Genomic DNA, 19,070 nt, shown 5'->3' with positions numbered 1-19,070 from the left:
ACAGTTCCTTTTTTTTTAATTGGAGGAAAATTGCTTTACAATGTTGTATTCATTTCTGCCTTACAACAATGTAAATCAGTCATAAGTATACATATGTCCCCTGCCTCTTGAACCTCCCTCTCACCCCCCCACAAAAAATAATTCTTATCCTTAGAAAGTTTATAATCAAAAGGAAGGGAGAGGGCATGCATGTAATTGAATAAAATGTCAATTTAAACATGGTAAACTATTTCAGAGAAATAAAAGTATTGCGAGGTTTAACAGGAGTAGATCATTTTGGTTGAGTTTATCAGGAGAGAAATCACTGAAGATGTCTGAGAATGAGATAGACCTTGAGGGATCAGTAAGATGTCAAAAAAGAAAAAATGAGACCAAGGGTAGGAATTAATGGAAAAGAGCATTACATGGAGAAACAGCATAAAAAAGGCATGGCAATAGGAAAACCTAGAGAATATTCAAGGGAAAGCTGGAAGTCTGAGCTGACAAAACATAGGATAAGAGAATTCTTTTCAGCATGCAACAGACTTTGTACTATGTACATATAGTATGAGTAAAGAATTTTGCAAGTGTCTGTGCTGTCCATAAAAGGACAGTCAATAAAAGGACACCATCTTTGCCTTCAGGGAGCTTGCATTCTTCACAGGCAGAAAAATAAAATAAATAAATGTCTATTTAATTAAAATTCTAAAGCCTCACATGGCATGAAGAATGGGAGAAAAATGACATAAACGGATGTACTTTGGTTTTGAAGAATGACTGTTTTGTTTGTGAGCATGCTCCCTAGGGAGACCAAGAGGTAAGGCCAAGCATGAGGTGTGGTCTTTATCTCAAATCTCTCTAATCAAGTTTCTGATCCACCAAAGAGGATCAAGTGTGAGGTAGAAAGAACAGTGGGCATTTTCTTCCAGTACTTCCTAAAGAAGGCATTAAGTACACCTACAATGCGGGAGACCCAGATTCGATCCCTGGGTTGGGAAGATCTCCTGGAGAAGGAAATGGCAACCCACTCCAGTATTCTTGCCTGGAGAATCCCACGGACGGAGGAGCCTGGTGGGCTACAGTCCATGGGGTCGCAAAGAGTCAGACATGACTGAGCGAGCTTCACAAGTATACATGACCATTTATCTTTCATAGACAAGAGAAAAGAGTTTCCTTTCTACCCCTAAAAGATACATATGTAGAGAACATTAAAGGCATGGTTAAGAATTTAACACTTTATTTAAAAATAAAAATATTTCTACTCACTACTAAATAATTGACCGCTAGAAAACAAGAGATTATAGATATTTTTTCTAATTATCTCTGAAAGTCCTCAAATCACAGACTTCTCTGTGAAACTTGTATTCTAGCATCAAAATATTCCTTGACATAAAGGATTGTTTCAGCTCATAATTCATTTCTTTTTTAAAATTTTTGGAGAATAATTGCTTTATAGTGTTATGTTGGTGTGTGCAGTACAATGTGTATCAGCTGTTAAGTATACACATATCCCTTCCCTGCTGAGCTTCTCCCCCTACCCCGCTGCATTCATTTCTGTTTAAAGCATTTTTACTGAAAACCAGGCAAAACATACATGATCTGTTTATGCCTTGATAAAGAAATCAAGGTATCAACTAAAAAAGATGTACAACTTGAGAGTTGTGAGTTAAGTTTTATTTGGGGCAAACTGAGGACTGCAGCCTGGGAGGCAGCATCTCAGATAGCTCTGCGAGCCTGCTCCAAAGCTGCAGTGGGGGGAAGTCAATATATAAGGTTTTGGTGAAGGGGGAGTTCAATACCAAGAAGCACTCAATTTACAAAAGGTTTTTTGTTAGTCATGAGGGTCTGATGTCACCAGGAAGGGATTTAGTGCTTCTCTAGATGTGAGGAGCTGCAAGGATTGAGATCATAAAATCTGTTCCTAAACACATCCAACCATCTAAATACCTGTCCTACCAGATTCCCTGGAGCAGAGTGCCTTCCTCCACCCTGAACTCCCACAGGGGTTGTTGAAGGTCACCAGCTATAGCAGCATGGGGTTCAATCTCCATAGAGGTAGATGGCAAACGCCTTTGTTGTTCATTTGGCAATGTTCTTGGTAAGTGCCAATTTGTAGTTGCCAAAGGTAAATATTATATATAGGTCATCATGCTGTCATTTCCTATTTTATATCAGGAAAAGAAAAAAGGAAAAGCACAAAGTTTTATTATTATTATTCTGCAGTACATATTGTTTTGCAGTCTCTGTCTCACACTTGGTCCTCTCTAAAAGTAAATAAAAGTAAAGTAAATGGCACTCAGTCATGTCCGACTCTTATGACCCCATGGACTGCAGCCTGCCAGGCTCCTCTGTCCATGGGATTTTCCAGGCAAGAATACTGGAGTGGGTTGCCATTTCCCCTCTAGTGGATCAGAAATCTGATTAGAGATTGGAGACAAAGACTACAGCTCATGCTTGGCCTTTCCTCTTGGTCTCCCTAGGACAAGCATGCTACAAATAAAACACAGTTACTCCTCAAAGCCAAGGTACATCCATTTCTGTCACTTTTTCTTCCATCCTTCATGCCAAGTGAAGCTTTAGAATTTTAATTAAATAGATATTTTTTTAATTTATTATGCTAGCTACAATGTATGAACATGCACTGACTCATGTTAGTCTCCCAAAGTCTATAGTTTACATTGGGGTTCATTCTTGGTGTTGTACATTCTATAGGTTGGGACAAATATATAATGACATGTACCCACAATTATAGTATCCTACAGACTGGTTTCATGGTCCTAAAAATCCTCTTTGTTCTGCTTACTCATCCCTCTCTCCCCACCGATCACTGATGACCCCTAATCTTTTTGTTACTTCTATAGTTTTTTTCTAGAATGTCATACAGTTGGAATCATACAGTATGTAGCCTTGTCAGATTGCCTTCTTTCACTTGGTAATAAGCATTTAAGGTTCTTCCATGTCTTTACGTGGATTGAGAGTTCTTTTCTATTTAGCATTAAATAATATTCTATTGTCTGGATATACCACAATTTATTTTTTCATTCTTGTACTGAAGAACATGTTGGTCGCTTCCAAGTTTTAGCAATTATGAATAAAGCTGCCATAAACAGTCAAGTGCAGATTTTTGTATGGACATGTTTTCAGTTCATTTGGATAAATACCAAGAAGCACAATTGCAGGATCATATGGTAAAAGGTTTTATTTTTTTTTTCCACTTTTGTAAGAATCTGCCAAACTATTTCCTGAAGTGGCTAGACCATTTTGCATTCCCCCCGTCAATCAATATATTGATTGAGTTCCTGTTGATTCACATCCTCAACAGTATTTGGTATTCAGACTCTGGCCATTCAAGTAGGCGTAGAATAACATGTCATTCTAATTTGCAATTCCCCATATATCATGTTAAACATCTTCTCATATACTTACTTGCCATCCGTGTATCTTTGGTGAGGTACCTATTCAGTTCTTTTGCCAATTTTTTATATTTGGATTGTTCACTTTTTTATTACTTACTTTTAAGGGTATTTTGTATGTTTTGGATAACAGTTCTCTTTCAGATGCACCTTTATGAATGTTTTCCCTATTTTCTGTCTTGTCTTCTCATTCTCTTGACATTGTTTTTCACAGAGCAGAGGTTTTTGCTTTAATGAAGCCCGTCTCATCAGTTCTGTCTTTCATGGATCATGTCTTTGGTGTTATATCTAAAAAATCATCACCATGCCTAAAGTCATTTAGATTTTCCCCTATGTTATCTTCTAGGAGTTGTATAGTTTTGCATTTTACATTCAGGTCTTTGGCCCATTTTGAGTTAATCTTTGTAAAGGGTATAAGGTCTGTATCTACATTCATTTTTTCGTTTTTCATGTGGATATCCCCTTCTTCCTTCCTCCCTTTCTTCTTTCCCCCTTTCCTTTGCTGACTTCCTATTCTGGTTTATTTTTGCTTCTGTCCCTGTTTCTCCTTTATTGGGAACATTTTAAATCCTGTCAACCCCAAAAATCCTCTCCACAAAATGTTGAAAAGAAAGAAAACAGATTTATTTTTTGAAAAAATATTAAGTCAGATTACAGTGTGCTTCTTCATAGGAAATCAGATAAGAATAGAAAGAAAGAAATCCTATTCTTTTTATATAGCCAAGCAGTTAAAATCTATTAGATACATATTCACTACATTAATGGTAACTTTTCCTCTTATGAGAAAACTTGACAGCACTCTCTGCTATGCATTCTTTCATAGTTCATCCAGAGTTCACCTGGTAATTGAGGCAGCCTTTTTTTTTTTTTTTGGCTAATTGCTTTTATCCAAAGGAATACTAAAATTTCTCTTATCTCTATGAGAAGGGAATGTTTTATAGCTCAGAGAGAATCTAGTACCTAAGCTAGATTCCCAAGGTAACAGAAAAATAGAGGCACTGTCTTCCTTAAGGTTTGCATTTCAAAGAGATGGTTCTTAGACCCTTAACAGAAACATCCCTTAGTTGTAAAGTTGACATAAGGTTTACCTAGCCCTTGCAAAGATTCGCATACATATCAAAGAGTTAGAGAAAGAAGTCACAGATATTAGATTTCTCAGGGGAGTGTTCTAATGGAGCGGGAGAAGACAACACTTTCCCTTATTTTCAACAAAGATCCTTTACTATTTGCTAGGCACTCCAGCCTGCAATATGGGAGACCTGGGTTCGAGCCCTGAGTTGGGAAGATCCCCTGGAGAAGAGAAAGGCTACCCACTCCAGTATTCTGGCCTGGAGAATTCCATGGACTGTATAGTCCATGGGGTTGCAAAGAGTTGAACACGACTGAACAACTTTCACAACGACAATGAAGTTACTGGAATGTAGTGTAGAAACAAACTGAGAGACTGGTCAGGAGTGGGGGGAGCATGCTTAAGCATGAGAATGGTACTAGTGATAGGATGATGGTGATGGTAATCTAGTCTTTTTAACACCAGCAGCATTGCTTTCTTCTGTAAGTGGCCTTCATCAGGGTAGGAGCATGAAGACAAATTTACTGTTATCCTTGAAGATATTGGGTGTAACAAAACTCCTTTTGTTGAGTGTATGGTTGAACTAAAAAGGCATTACTTGTAAATGGGATATACTCTCATTTCACTTGACTTTATCTGCAAAGACCTAAAGGCAAATTGGTAGAAAGCAACTTGTGATATATTAAGTAGGACCTGGATTAACCACTGCTAAAGATACATGGCTCTTAACCACTATGAATCTGTTGGTTTAATCCTTGAGAAAATTACATCAAGGGATCTTCAAGGCTCCTTTCAACGCTATCTAAAATGTGGTCCAAGGACCCAGAGCAGCACTTGGGATTGATCAAAATGCAGATTCTTGGGTCCAGCCCAGCTCCTCTGAAGCAGAATCTCCATCTTGACAGGATCCTCACATGATTGTATACACCTCAAAGTTTGACAAGCACTGCTATCAGGTACTGGAGAAGACAAAAAAAAAAGGAATTACAAAAGTGGTCCAAAATGTGAAGGGATTTCTGGAATAAGGAGACTGGATGATGACTGAGAGAGGAACAAGAAGAGTAAATTGCAATTCCAAAGAGCTGAAGGGAGGATTTCTGCAGCATGAGTTGTGGCTGGGGAAAAAAATAAATAAATAAATAAAGCAGAACAGAGCCTGGCAACTTTTGGACATCAGAAAAAAAACTGAGGAAAAATGTGAAGGGGAGAAAGAAAAAAAAATCAGTTCCTTGAAGGAGTAACACTAAACTTTTTCAGGCCCAATAAAATTTTTTATTTCACTGGAAATCATGAGGATCCTCAGCAAGCTTCCTGCTCCTTTCAGATAAAATAGATGATTCCCTAGAAAAATATAAATTCCCAAATCAGACTGAAGAAGACAAAGATAGACTGAAAGGGTAAATGGCTATAAAATATTCAGAAAGTAATACAAATAGCCATCCTTCAAAAGGTAACAGGCCCAATTAGTTTTTCAGGTCAATTTTACCAATCTCATCAAGAACAGAAAATATTTTTTCCACTTAAAATTTGTTAGAGCATAAAAAAATGAAGAAAAGTTTGCCAATATATTAGGCTAGCATAACCCTGATATTCAAGTCTTATAAAACCTTGTAAGCCAATCTCACAAAAATAATGTAGAAGTCTTAAATGAAACTTGAGCAAAAAAAAAAAAATTGTAAGAGTGAAAGAATATTAGATCTAAGGGTTCATTTCAGGAATGCAAGGATAATTTGTACTAAGAACTATATTAATATAATTAATCACATTAACAAAATAGAAAATCATATTACTTCTACTCAATACTAAATTATTTTGATAAAATTCAAAAAGTTTCCTAATAAAAATTCTCAGTAATTTTAAGAATATAAATTTCTTGACTTGAGAACGACTACCTACCAGAAACTTATAGTAAACATCATAGTTAACAGGGAAATTTGAACAGCATTCTCATTATCAGTAGGAACAAGACAAGAATTCTCATTATCTCCACAACACTGTTCTGGAAAGCCTAGCCCATATAATAGGACACTAAAATGTAAGGAAAACTAAAAATATCAGCAAGGAAAAGAAAAAATTATGAAAATTTACCGACACTATGAATCCAAGAGAACCAACCACAAACCCATAAAACCAATTAGGAAACCCATAAAGGTGGCCAGATATACAATAAGAATACCAAAGTCCTTGAAGTTTTGCTATGCATCAGAAATAACCACTTTCAAATACAGTGAACTCATACCACCTATCAATAAATATTTCTTGAGTGAACAACAAAAAAATTGCTATGGAAGAAATACCCCACTCACAATAGCAAGAAAAACTGTTTTCAAAAATCTTCTGTAAATAAGGTTAAAAATAAGTGTGCAAGATCTATTTTAGGAAAAAACATTGAAAGTCATAAAAGAAAATCTAAATAAGAGTCATACTATGATGATGAATTTAAGAGTGAATATTAAAAAATAACCAACTGTACAGAGAATCGATTGATGGTTGCCAAAGGCGGGGTGAAGTGTGGGAGGAATGGGTGAAGGTTGTCTAAAGTTACAATTTTCCAGTTATAAACTAAATAACTTCTGAGGATATAAATGTACAGCATGTTAAAATACTGTATCCTGTATTTTAAAGTTGCTAAGAGAGTTGGTCTTAAAAGTTCTCATCACAAGAAAAATTTAACTATGTGACAATGGATTTTATACTTATCAAAGCATTATGCTATATAGCTGAAACTAACATAATGTTATATGTAAATTATACCTCAATTTGAAAACTGAATTTTCAAATATGCCTCAAAAATATACCAAATTATTATATGGATTCAGTAGCAAACAAAATTCTTAATAAGATATTTAATAATGTATGACAAGTTAAATTTTGTGTTCTTTTGAAAGGTTGAAACATAATAGCCAAAGATATTTGGAAAAGAGGGCTTCCCTTGTGGCTCAGCTGGTAAAGAATACTCCTGCAATGCGGGAGACCTGAGTTCGATCCCTGGGTTGGGAAGATCACCTGGAGAAGGGAAAGGCTACCCACTCCAGTATTCTGGCCTGGAGAACTCTGACCTGGGTCATAAAGAATTGGACACGACTGAGCGACTTTCACTTCACTTCACTTCACAGGGAAAAGAAAGAAGTGAGGGGAGAATTTATCTTACCAGATTTAAAATATTCTACAGTATTTCCAAGTTCCCATCCCCCAACCCCAGCAACCACTATTTTGCTCTATGAGTCTATGAATTGGATACATAATATAAGTGGTATTTATCATATTTATCCTTTTGTGACTGGCTTATTTAGTTTAGCATACTGTCCTCAAAGATCATCCATGTTGTCATACGTTGCAGAATTTCCTTTTTTTTTTTGTAAGGCTGAGTAATGTTCAATTGCATGTATATTTCACATTACCCCCAGGTCTTTAATGCCCCAAAGTTATCCACTCATTAATAATCGCAAAGCACAAAACCAATGCAATATTGTAAAGTAAAAAAAATACTAATAATAACAATAAAAAGAAAAAAAATAATCGCAAAGATAGTCATAATGTAGTAATTTGCTATTTTGGTTTCTCACAAATATTTGTATTAATTTTAAATGAATTGACATCTGTTTTTTACTGAATATATTTGACACATAACATTGTGTAAAGTTAAGGTGTACAATGTGTTACTTTGATACATTTATGTATTGTAAATGCTATTGTAATATTTATCACATTAGATATATAATAGTACAATATTATTGTCTATATTCATTACCCTTATTACAGTTTATCCATTCATCTATTGATGGACATTTATATTGTTTCTATATGTTAGCTATTGTTAATAGTGCTGCAATGAACATGAGCATGTTAATATTTCTTTGAGATCTTAATTTCAATTATTTTGCCTAAATATCCAGAAGTGGGATTGCTGGATCATATTGTTAAGAGAATAGATCTCATGTTACGTGTTCTTGGGTTTCCCTTGTGGCTTTCCTGGTAAAGAACCTGCCTGAAATGTGGGAGACCTGGGTTCAATCCCCTGGTTGGGAAGATCCCCTGGAGAAGGGAAAGGCTACCCACTCCAGTACACTGGCCTGGAGAATTCCATGGACTGTACAGTCCATGGGGTCACAAAGAGTTGGCCATGGGGTCGCAAAGAGTTGGACACGACTGAGCAACTTCACTTTCTTTCATTCTCTTTAAGTGTCCTTACTGCAATAAATCGCCACACTCTTTCCCTGGGCATATTTTATGGTCCAGGTAACTTAGGTCTGTGCATCCTGACTCATTCCTGCCAGTAACGTCTCTTTGCATGTGCCCACTCTCTGTGCCATGTCTTTGTCACTCTCATACACATGGAAGACATTCTGAGATCCTACACCACTCTAGAGTCTAGGGTACCCCACTCAAGAACATGGGCCCTTCTTTCACAACCATACCATAGAATGGCGTGGGGAATCCTTGGAGACTGTAGCAAGCCCCATGAATGAACAGAAAATAGAGATAGCTCTTTTGCTCCTAGAAGCCACCAAGCTCTCAGCTCCCCCAACCAAAACAAAACAAAAAAACCCCAAGGGTTTCTATACCCTGATCCCCCTGAGCCAGGAGTTTGGTTGAGGGCTGGGGTGAGAGTTGAGGGCATAGGACCCCTTCTCAGGACTTTCTAGTCTGTAAGCTCTCAGCAGTTCTCCTCTTGGCTCCCCTCTGCTTTCGCCTAGAAAATCTCATCTATCCTTGGGTCAAAGGAAATTTACTCTGAGTCATCACCTTTAGGTTACACTACAATCAGGCTTCTGAAATCCACAGAACAAGACTGAGCCTTTCCTTAAAGGGTTTCACCTTTTATGAGACAACATGTTGATATCTTACAGAATCCCAACCAGAGGTACCAAGAGCAAAATAGATCTGCTAATATGTTTGTGATGTATGTATATCTTCACCTGTTTTGAATGTGGATTTTGTTAAAGCCTAGAAAAGGTTTATTAGGTCTTACTCCAAATCAGGTCACAAGGCTACCTGCAGAGAAGTGGGTACTGGTGAATGGAAACTTTCGATTTTCCTCTTTCTTCTGAATTATTTGAGTACTTTACAGCAGTGATTCTTAAATTTTTGCATGACTCAGAATCCCTTGGAGGACTTGGTAAAACTCTGATGACTGGGCCCCAACTGGTAGTTTGTATTTCTAACAAATTCCCAGGTGATGTTCACATTACTGGTCCAGGGACCAAGTTTGGAAAACCATTGCTTAGGGCACACTCATATTAGCAAATATAAATTTAGTAAACATAAATTATATACAAATTACAAAATTAAAGTTTATGATTTTTTACAGCATTTGCACTGAGTCTACTACTACTACTAAAATGTGCTCCTTTCCCTAAGGCAGTGTGTTCAGTCCCTAAGGCAGCTACTGTGGGGAAAATGATCAGGTGTGACACCTCTGTCCTCCTTCACCCCAGCCCATTTGTAAGTTGACACAAACCTCCTCTGTCTGGGAAGGGCCTTCCCATCACTGGCTTTTGGTGATTGAAATTCCTTCTGCCTAAGTTATTCCTTTTTCATTTTTCTTGGAACATTTCCTCCCCACGTCTTTTCAAAAGAGAAACCAAAATGCAGTGAGGCAGTGAGGAAACATTAAAACTTAAAAAGGAAATAGCTGAATAGATAGATTCCTTGGATTCCCCTGTCAGTTCCATCAGTGTGATCCATTTCTCTGGATTTTTAATGAACACTTATCAGTAGACGTTTCAGTATCTTTTGCAAGTGGCATTACTCTTTTGCTTCAGATTGTGGTTTCTTGCATTTGTCCTATAAAGAAATATATGTGGTTCGTGGATTGTTGTTTTTTTAAAGATGTCCTTAGAGACCTGGCCTGATTTCTACCCTTTATGGCTTTCTCATTTGCCTTTCATGTCTCTGGATTTGGCTACAGCTCTTAAAACTTCCCTATTTTTCTATATTCTGGCAGATAGAATCTTACTGTTTAGGGAATTGCTTCTGTGGATTAATGTTTTTACCTGCTATTTTCTCCTGGCTCAGTGAATCTAACCAGTAAACCCACTCTTTTCACACCGTTTTATTTGCTCACACAGCCAACTGAGTATTCCAAATATAGGGAATATATTCATACCAATTTCTTCTTAAGCTGCTCTTCTAGCATGACTGGGACTTTCTGTCACAGACATTTTCTTTCCATATTAGCTTCCACTTCTGTATTGTCTGTTCTACTTTTGGGTATGCATGCTGCAAATGCCTCAAGTCTATCTTTGCCTCGTTGCTTGTTTTACAGCAAAAGTGAATAGCTCAACTGATGGAATCTTAATGTGAATGTATTTTAATTAAAACTTCACATGTAGGCCGATGAGAATGTCTAATTTAAACTGGCTTCTAAAAACTCTTTTATTTTAATTATGGACGTAGAGTGGCATGTTGTTTCAAGCTGCTGCAGATGTACTCTTTGGAGACAAATAATAAAGAACCAGGAGAAATTATTATTCTAAAAGCAGGGCTTGGCATTAGCCTATTTTAACCCATTCAAAACTTTCAGGCCTAGAATTTTTCCTCATAGGTATATACCCAACAGAAATGTAAATACATGCTCACCAGAAGACTTATACTGCAATGTTCATAGCAGAAATATTTGTAATAATCCAAAGCCAGGACTTAAATAAATGCTCATCAACAGTAGAATGGATAAGTGCCATATTGCCACACAAGGGAATATTATACAGCATTAAAATAAACCATGGAAACTACATATAATAGTATGGATAAATACTATTTATAAATACTCACCACCACTAATATTGTCAAGTAAAACAAAAAACTAGTTGCAAAGGGAAGCAGTCACAAAGAGAATATATCCTATGGTTCCATTTAAATTAAGTTCAAAAACAAGCAAAACTAATCTATGGTTAGTAGTTACCCTTCAATAGTGTTAACCCTTGGGGAGTGGTTATTGATTAGAAGAGAGTACAAGGGGTGTTCTGGGAGCAGGAGATCAGCTCTTTGTTGATCTGGGTTGTGATCCATTTTGAAAGTTGAATTGTAGAAATATGATATACGCATCATCCTGTGTGTATATTATACATCAATAAAAAGGAGAAAAGAATATCAAAGAAGAAACTTTATTATACATCACCCTACCCTCTCCTTTTCACCTATTTCCTCTTCACACCCACTCGGTGTTTGTCTTTGTAGGGGACCATGTTTCATGTTTCTCTCAGGTGTCTGCACATCTTTGGAGTAGAGGCATTGTTTGCTTTTGTTCTAGACTCGCTTTTCCAGGACGTTTGTAAGCCAGCAATCTTGGGCAATAGAGATGGCATCTCCGTCTGGGGAAGAGGAAAGATTTGTTAGCAATGAAGAAGAGTAAAGATAACCTCTCCATCGGGGCAAAGTTTGGGCAGGTTTCCTCTCAACGCCTTCAAAAAGATTTGAAGTGCTTAAACACAGGATTCTTCCTGTTTTGCCAACTCACTGCAAACAGGCATCCACCTGACAGGCTCCACATTGCCCTCAGGAGGCTTGGGGTTGGGGAGGAGAACAAAGGAAATGGATCCAAATATGCTCATGCTGCCCACTGTGCTGTGTGTAGTAAAGTAAAAATCAGTCCTTCATGTCTGATTTAGGAATCTTGTGCCATCTACCAACATCCACAAAACTGCATCAAGCCACCCAGTTAGCTTGCAAGTAGGATGAAATCTCAGATCCTTCACAGTGCTTGATCTCTTCTAGTCCAACAGTCCATGTTGGGTTAAGGTGCTGTCATTTGGGGGTCTTATTTTGTTGACTTTGCCAACAAGGGTCTGTCTAGTCAAAGTTATGGTTTCTCCAGTAGTCATGTATGGACATAAGAGTTGGACTATAAAGAAAGCTGAGCGCTGAAGAATTGATGCTTTTGAACTGTGGTGTTGGAGAAGACTCTTGAGAGTCCCTTGGACTGCAAGGAGATCCAACCAGTCCATCTGAAAGGAAATCAGTCCTGAATATTCATTGGAAGGACTGATGCTGAAGCTGAAACTCCAATACTTTGGCCATCTGATGGGAAGAACCGACTCATTGGAAAAGACCCTGATGCTGGGAAAGATTGAAGGTGGGAGGAGAAGGAGACAACAGAGAATGAGATGGTTGGATGGCATCACTGATGTGATGGACATGAGTTTGAGTAGGCTCTGGGAGTTGGTGATGGACAGGGAAGCCTGGCGTGCTGCAGTCCATGGTGTCGCCAAGTCGGACATGACTGAGCAACTGAACTGAATTTTGTTATATGAGCTTGCTTATCACAATGAATCAATTTATTGTAACAATAACCATATTAGACAAAATAGTGAGAACCAACGTTGATCAAGCACATACTAGGTGCGAGACACCAGGGTAAAAGATACACATACCTGTCTTATTAGTTGAACTGCTCTCAATGATCCATAAAATAGGTTTTCTTCAGTTCATAGATAAGGAAACTGAGGTTCAGAGATCAAGTTACCATAGTTACTATCTCTTACACAGCCAGCTAGTGACTGACTTGGAATTTAAACCCAGTTGCTCTGACTTGAGAGCCCATACTCTCTAGTCTTTAGTCTCACATATGGACCAAGTTCATATAACAGCGTCAAGAACCACACCTTAATTACCTCTTATGGTAGAACTGGTGAAAATCACTGCAAATAGACAAGTTTAAAAGTAACCATTTGTGGAAGTATCATCACTTCACTGTCAAAGAAACCACTACTCATAGCAGCATGTAGATGTTTGTTCTCCCATAAAACATTGCTTCTGACAAATATTCTGGTATAGAAATAGCTGTCACTAATAGCTTCTTCTCATTATACCCCCGACTCTAAATCAAAGGAATGGTGTGGCCCACCAGTCCAATATTTACAATGAAAGTTATTCTATTTTAGGGAACACTTAGAGAAAAGATTAGATTAAACAAACAATAATGTGCAACAAGAGAATCTCCATGCAGAGCAAGGTCTTAACATTTAGCTCTCTACTTTTTTTACATCTGCTCTTTTACTATCATCAGGATTTAACGAACATGTTTTTCTTTGAAAAGAAAAACAATCAAATGTTCTAAATGTAATTCTTCTAGGTCTCAGTTTAGCCTCTTCTCAATAAGAATCCTGCAAGAAAATATAAAGAGGGAAAAAATATGCACTTGGTTGGTAGTTATATACTCTCAGTTACTGGATGGTAGATACATTGCATTTTTCTTAAATGTAAATTTCTCAAAGTAAATTGAAAATTTCTCTCCGTGATAGAATTAGCTAAATAAAAAAATGCACTTGCAATGGTTGGGAAAGTTCTGGTAAAAAGGACTTCACATGGAAGTGAAGGAACTTCCCATGTTCAGCTAGGAAAAGCGGAGACAAAATCAACCCCTAGGTCTATTTTTCACCTATAAGATGTATGTTCTGATGTGAGTGTGGCTGCACTCACTGCATCTCTCAGAAATCACTTACAGAAAATACACTTAGCAAGACTGGGGAATGCATGCTAAAGGGCAAAAGCTACTTTCCTTTATAAAACCGAATGCAGACTGTGAGAGACCCAGGTGGTAGCAGGATTCTTCTCCATGCCCTCTCTCAGGTCCTGCTGCTTGTTGGATTCAGTTAGCTCACAGAAACCAGGCAGTTGAGGCTCCATGGAGAATCATTGGAGCAAGACTTATTTTTAGGAGGCAACCAGATTTTACAGCAAGTGATAAGAGTGGCAGGGAAAACCAGCTAAACTAGAATGTTATCTGTTCCGTCCCCACCTACAGGAACCCCTTGCAATTAGCTAGCCAGGAAGACCATACTCGGAAGAGAAAAAATAATAATAAAGTAATATAAAATGTGGCACATATCCAGAGACAACACAAGAAAAAACAATAATTTTTTAATTTTCTTAGTTATCAAATAGAGCATGCTTACTACAGCATGCACACAGCATGAATGTGCTGCTAAACAGTTTATCATCAAACATCCATGTAACCACCAGCCAGTCTGAGAAATGGAATATTGCTTGGACCCTAGAAGTCACCCTCATTTTTCCTATGACTTTCTTTCCCCCAAAAAATAACCACTACCCTGACTCCTAGGATAACTATTCTTTGTATTTCATTATAGTTTTTCAGCTTATTCATGAATCCTTAAATACTGTGGGCTTCCCTGGTGGCTCAGAGGTTAAAGCATCTGCCTGCAATGCGGGAGACGTGGGCTCGATTCCTGGGTTGGGAAATGGCAACCCACTCCAGTATTCTTGCCTGGAGAACCCCATGGACGGAGGAGCCTGGTGGGCTACAGTCCACGGGGTTGCACAGAGTCGGACACGACTGAACGACTTCTCTTTCACTTTCACTTAAATACCATAGATAGTTAGGAAGACTCTTTTCAGTTATATTTAAGTGGAATTATACAGCATAGATTGTTTCATGCTCTGCATTCTGTCTGTGAGAGTCATCCATGTTGCGGCATATACCTATGGTTTATTTATTTTCAAGGAGTTGAATTGACAGCTCATAGGGAAGGCCAGGCTGTTTCCCACAGTGCTTGTGGTCTATCTGTCCCCAGCAGTATATGAGAATTCCAGCTTCTGCACATCCTCATCTTCTCTGTTTTCCATCTTTTTCACTTTACCTATTCTAATAGATGACTAGTGATATCATATTGTGTCCACTGATTAATGAGGCTTAAATTCTCTTATATGTTTATAAAAGGCATGACATAATAGCCATTTTGTAATTCTGTTTTGTGAAGTACCCATTCAATTATCTCACTCATTTTTCTATTGGGTTGTCTCTCTTTTTCTTAGGGCTTTATAGTGGCTTTTAAAACATACTCAAGATAAGAGGTTTTCTAAGTTATAAGTATTGGAACTATTTTCTACCACTATTTTGATGGCCTTTTTACACTTTTTTTTTTTTTAGAAATATTTAGTGAATTTCCTCAAATGAAGAAAACTTCAATGATACAGAACTGAAAATATCAGAAATCTATATATAATAGTGAATACAAATTAGTCAGTTCCATAAACATTTCCAGCTAAGCATTCATACAAATAAAGATTCATCTTTTTCTTACATATAGGAATAACATACATACATACATGACATGATTCTGGCAAAAAAAAAAATCAGAGATACTGAAAATATTCTCAAGTTTTAAGAATGGTGTGGAATAAGTTTTAACAACAACATTCTACATGAATGGAAACCTCTGATTTAATTCCATGATTTTATCATGCCAGAAGCATGCTTGCTTTTACTTTTCTTAAACAGATATTGGTATCATACACATTGGCTTATTAATAATTAAGGCAGTTTGCATACAGAGTATCTCAGTGTCAACAAAAAATTTTTAGTACTGATTATTTTCTATAATGGTTTAAACTTTCAAAGTCTTTTCAACATAAAATAGTAGCTGCACACATTTAAGTGTTTTCTTCTAAAACACATTCTTTAAAAAAAAAAAGTAATGATGATTGGTCTTTGTGATTCCTAGAAATAAGTCCTGTCTTATTTTTCACATAGTATATTTTTATGCAAGATTGCATTAAGACCCAGTACTTCTTAAACAATGTTGTGAAATAACCATAAAAATCCCAAATGCAGCAAAGATGAACAATCTCGTAGTGCACTTTCACCTCATTGAAGCTGAAGCTGCTCCTTCTGGATCTTTTTCCACTTGAATGTGAAGTAGCTTGGTAGCATTTCATTAGTGGTTTCATTATGCAGTTTTTTAAAGGAAAAAATGGTTTTGATTTCTTCCATAGTTCTCAGATGGGATATTTTTGGGGAAATCATATAGTCCAGGGATGTTTTGAATAGCCAAATGCTATAGATGAAGTCTCTCGATGCAACTGTGATAATTAAGCATCTACATCCTTGGCTATATTACCAGTATATCCTGGAACCAAAGTAAGATGGTTTTCCTGTTCCCGCAACCCACTTAATTGCTGTTTTAAAATCTGAGTATTTCCATCATTCACAATTTCTGTTTTGGATGATAGTTCTGACCACCACCTTTTTATGACTGCTTGAAGCCTGCTTAAATCAAATTATTATATATTCTTCAAATCTGCTTTTAAGTAGGGACTTTACTAGAGGCAACACATCTACACAGCAGCCAAGTGAGATGTACTGGTTTTCTTCCTGTAAACTCTTGGTGAGCACGGGGAGGCAATCCACGACAACTCCAAGGTCCTCGTTCCCTATCAAACATGCTACGAGTTCACTGATAGTTCTCTTTCTCCAGAAAGTTAAAGCTACATTCAATCTCAAATTCCTGCTGAATAAAACCTGTGCCATTGTTTCACGGTCCTGAGAAACCTCAGAAAAAAAGCCACTATATTTTGATGATGAGCTTTCTGTCTGTGAAGAAGCAGAATCACTGGAGTTAACCAAATATGTTCGACATCATGCCGTAAGTTTTCAAGGAGGTGGCCTGCACGAGCCAGTTCATTTTCTTTATTTGCCATGACACAGCCCCTACTTTTAGGGGGCTGCTTCTTTCTGTAACAAGGATTTTGAATAGGATGATGAACTTTCTTTCTTCTATACACTTTACATAGTTTATCTGGGCTTTTCACAGCTTGTCCAACTGTTCTAGTTATGTAAGCAGCCAACTGTTTTGGAGATTTCTTAACCTCCTTCATGTTCTTATTAGTGAAATTAGAGGTCCTTTTTCTAGGAAGATCAGTGGAATGATCCTCAGTATTATTACAAAAGTTGTGTTTTTTAACATTGTGGGTTTCAGATGCCATCAGTTCAGTCACTCAGTCATGTCTGACTCTTTGCGACCCCATGGACTGCAGCACGCCAGGCCTCCCTGTCCATCACCAAACCTGGAGTTTACCCAAACCCATGTCCATTGAGTCAGCGATGCCATCCAACCATCTCATCCTCTGTCGTCCCCTTCCCCTCCTGCCCTCAAACTTTCCCAGCATCAGGGTTTTTTGAAATGAGTCAGCTGTTCGCATCAGGTGGCCAAAGTATTGGAGTTTCAGCTTCAACATCAGTCCTACCAATGAACTTAAATCTATTATCAAAGGCAGTTCAGAATCTGAAGAAAAGGTGTTATCTTAACAGAAAAGTTAAATTCAAATTTTTACACCAGCTTTCTTTAAGGTAAACTTAATTAACTTCATTTTAAGCTTACTCCTAACCATATACAAAACTCTTTCCTAGTGTTTCACTTTTCACAAACTTTATCACTTTCTGTACCCATTACTGTGTTCCTCCATCCAAAAGTCAGGCTTACTTCCTTTTCCTTTCACAAAATGCAATTCCATTCCTCATACCTTCTTTACTGAAAACACACTTCCTACTTCCCTTAAGCAACCAAGAACTGACTTTTATATTAGCATTTTATAGATTGGTGAGCATAAATACCAGTGATAATTTCTAAAACCTTTGCTTTCTTAGAACATTTTAGGATGGCACCAAACATCATTCATTTTTAATCCCAAATCTCTTTAGTTTCTCTGTAAGAGAAAATTAGTGTTCAGGAGAAGGCTATGGCACCCCACTCCAGTACTCTTGCCTGGAAAATCCCATGGACGGAGAACCCTGGTAGGCTGCAGTCCATGGGGTCGCTTAGTTGGATACAACTGAGCGACTTCACTTTCACTTTTCACTTCCATGCATTGGAGAAGGACATGGCAACCCACTCCAGTGTTCTTGCCTGGAGAATCCCAGGGACGGGGTAGCCTGGTGGGCTTCCGTCTATGGGGTCACACAGAGTTGGACATGACTGAGGTGACTTAGCAGCAGCAGCAGTAAATGTTTCAAAATCTTATTTTATTTGGAAATGACCTAGACTTCCAACACTTAGTTTAGCACAACCCTAAGAAATTCAAGTCACCCCAATCTGGAGTGACTACTTTAGACAGATATTCCTAAAACATAATTATTCTTAATAGAGTTTATCTAAAAGCTCATATCTCATTTACATTTTTTAGAAGATTCTTCACTCAAGGTAATTTCCTTGCTGACAAACTTGTAACATATAATAATATTTAACTTATATTAAACCTAGGTACAGTGAAAATATTCTGCTTAATGTTAATTACTCTTAGACATGTCTACATTAGTTAGATCAATAAACAAACATTAATTATCAGGTATTTAATACTGAATATTTTCCAGTTCACATGAACCTAAGATTCATTTAGGTTAATTTCTCCTGTGTTTAGAATTATTTTATTTGTAAGTGCTTGCTTTTTTTTTTACGGCCAATTAGATTACAGCTCATTTACAAACAGATATCAGCAATACTATCCAAAAAACAAAAACACACACTGAGACATACATATTCCAAATAGACACAAGAGATCCTATAGCTTTCTTTTCCAAACTTAGTTATGAATCAGATACCACAATACAAAACACACTAATTGTAAAAAATGGTTGGAATAAGATTTTAAAAGGCTTTATTCCCCCTTTTTTTCCTTTTGGTTTCAGGAATTAGAGAGAGTCTAGATGAGTGATCCAGAGAGCTCTGGTCTAAAGGTATAGAAGGAGTTATTTCCTCAGGGCAAAAATATTTATAGAGATTTTTTTTTTTTTCTTCAAGATTTCTCTGGAGTCTAAAGAATATTGTGACCACATGGTTAAAAATCATCTTTTTCTGTGATCATAGGTTTAT

The 19,070-nt window shown here is 37.2% G+C and overlaps 1 pseudogene; it reads right to left on the bottom strand.

The window, feature by feature from the left end:
* Positions 1–16,224: 16,224 nt before the first annotated feature.
* Positions 16,225–17,187, bottom strand: LOC138071877 (KATNB1-like protein 1 pseudogene; annotated as a pseudogene).
* Between the last annotated feature and the right edge of the window lie 1,883 nt (positions 17,188–19,070).

Source organism: Capricornis sumatraensis, chromosome X (assembly GCF_032405125.1).
Source record: "Capricornis sumatraensis isolate serow.1 chromosome X, serow.2, whole genome shotgun sequence".
Classification (NCBI taxonomy): domain Eukaryota; kingdom Metazoa; phylum Chordata; class Mammalia; order Artiodactyla; family Bovidae; genus Capricornis; species Capricornis sumatraensis.
The sequence above is the reverse complement of the archived record's forward strand: the minus strand, read 5'-3'. Positions and strand labels throughout refer to the sequence as shown.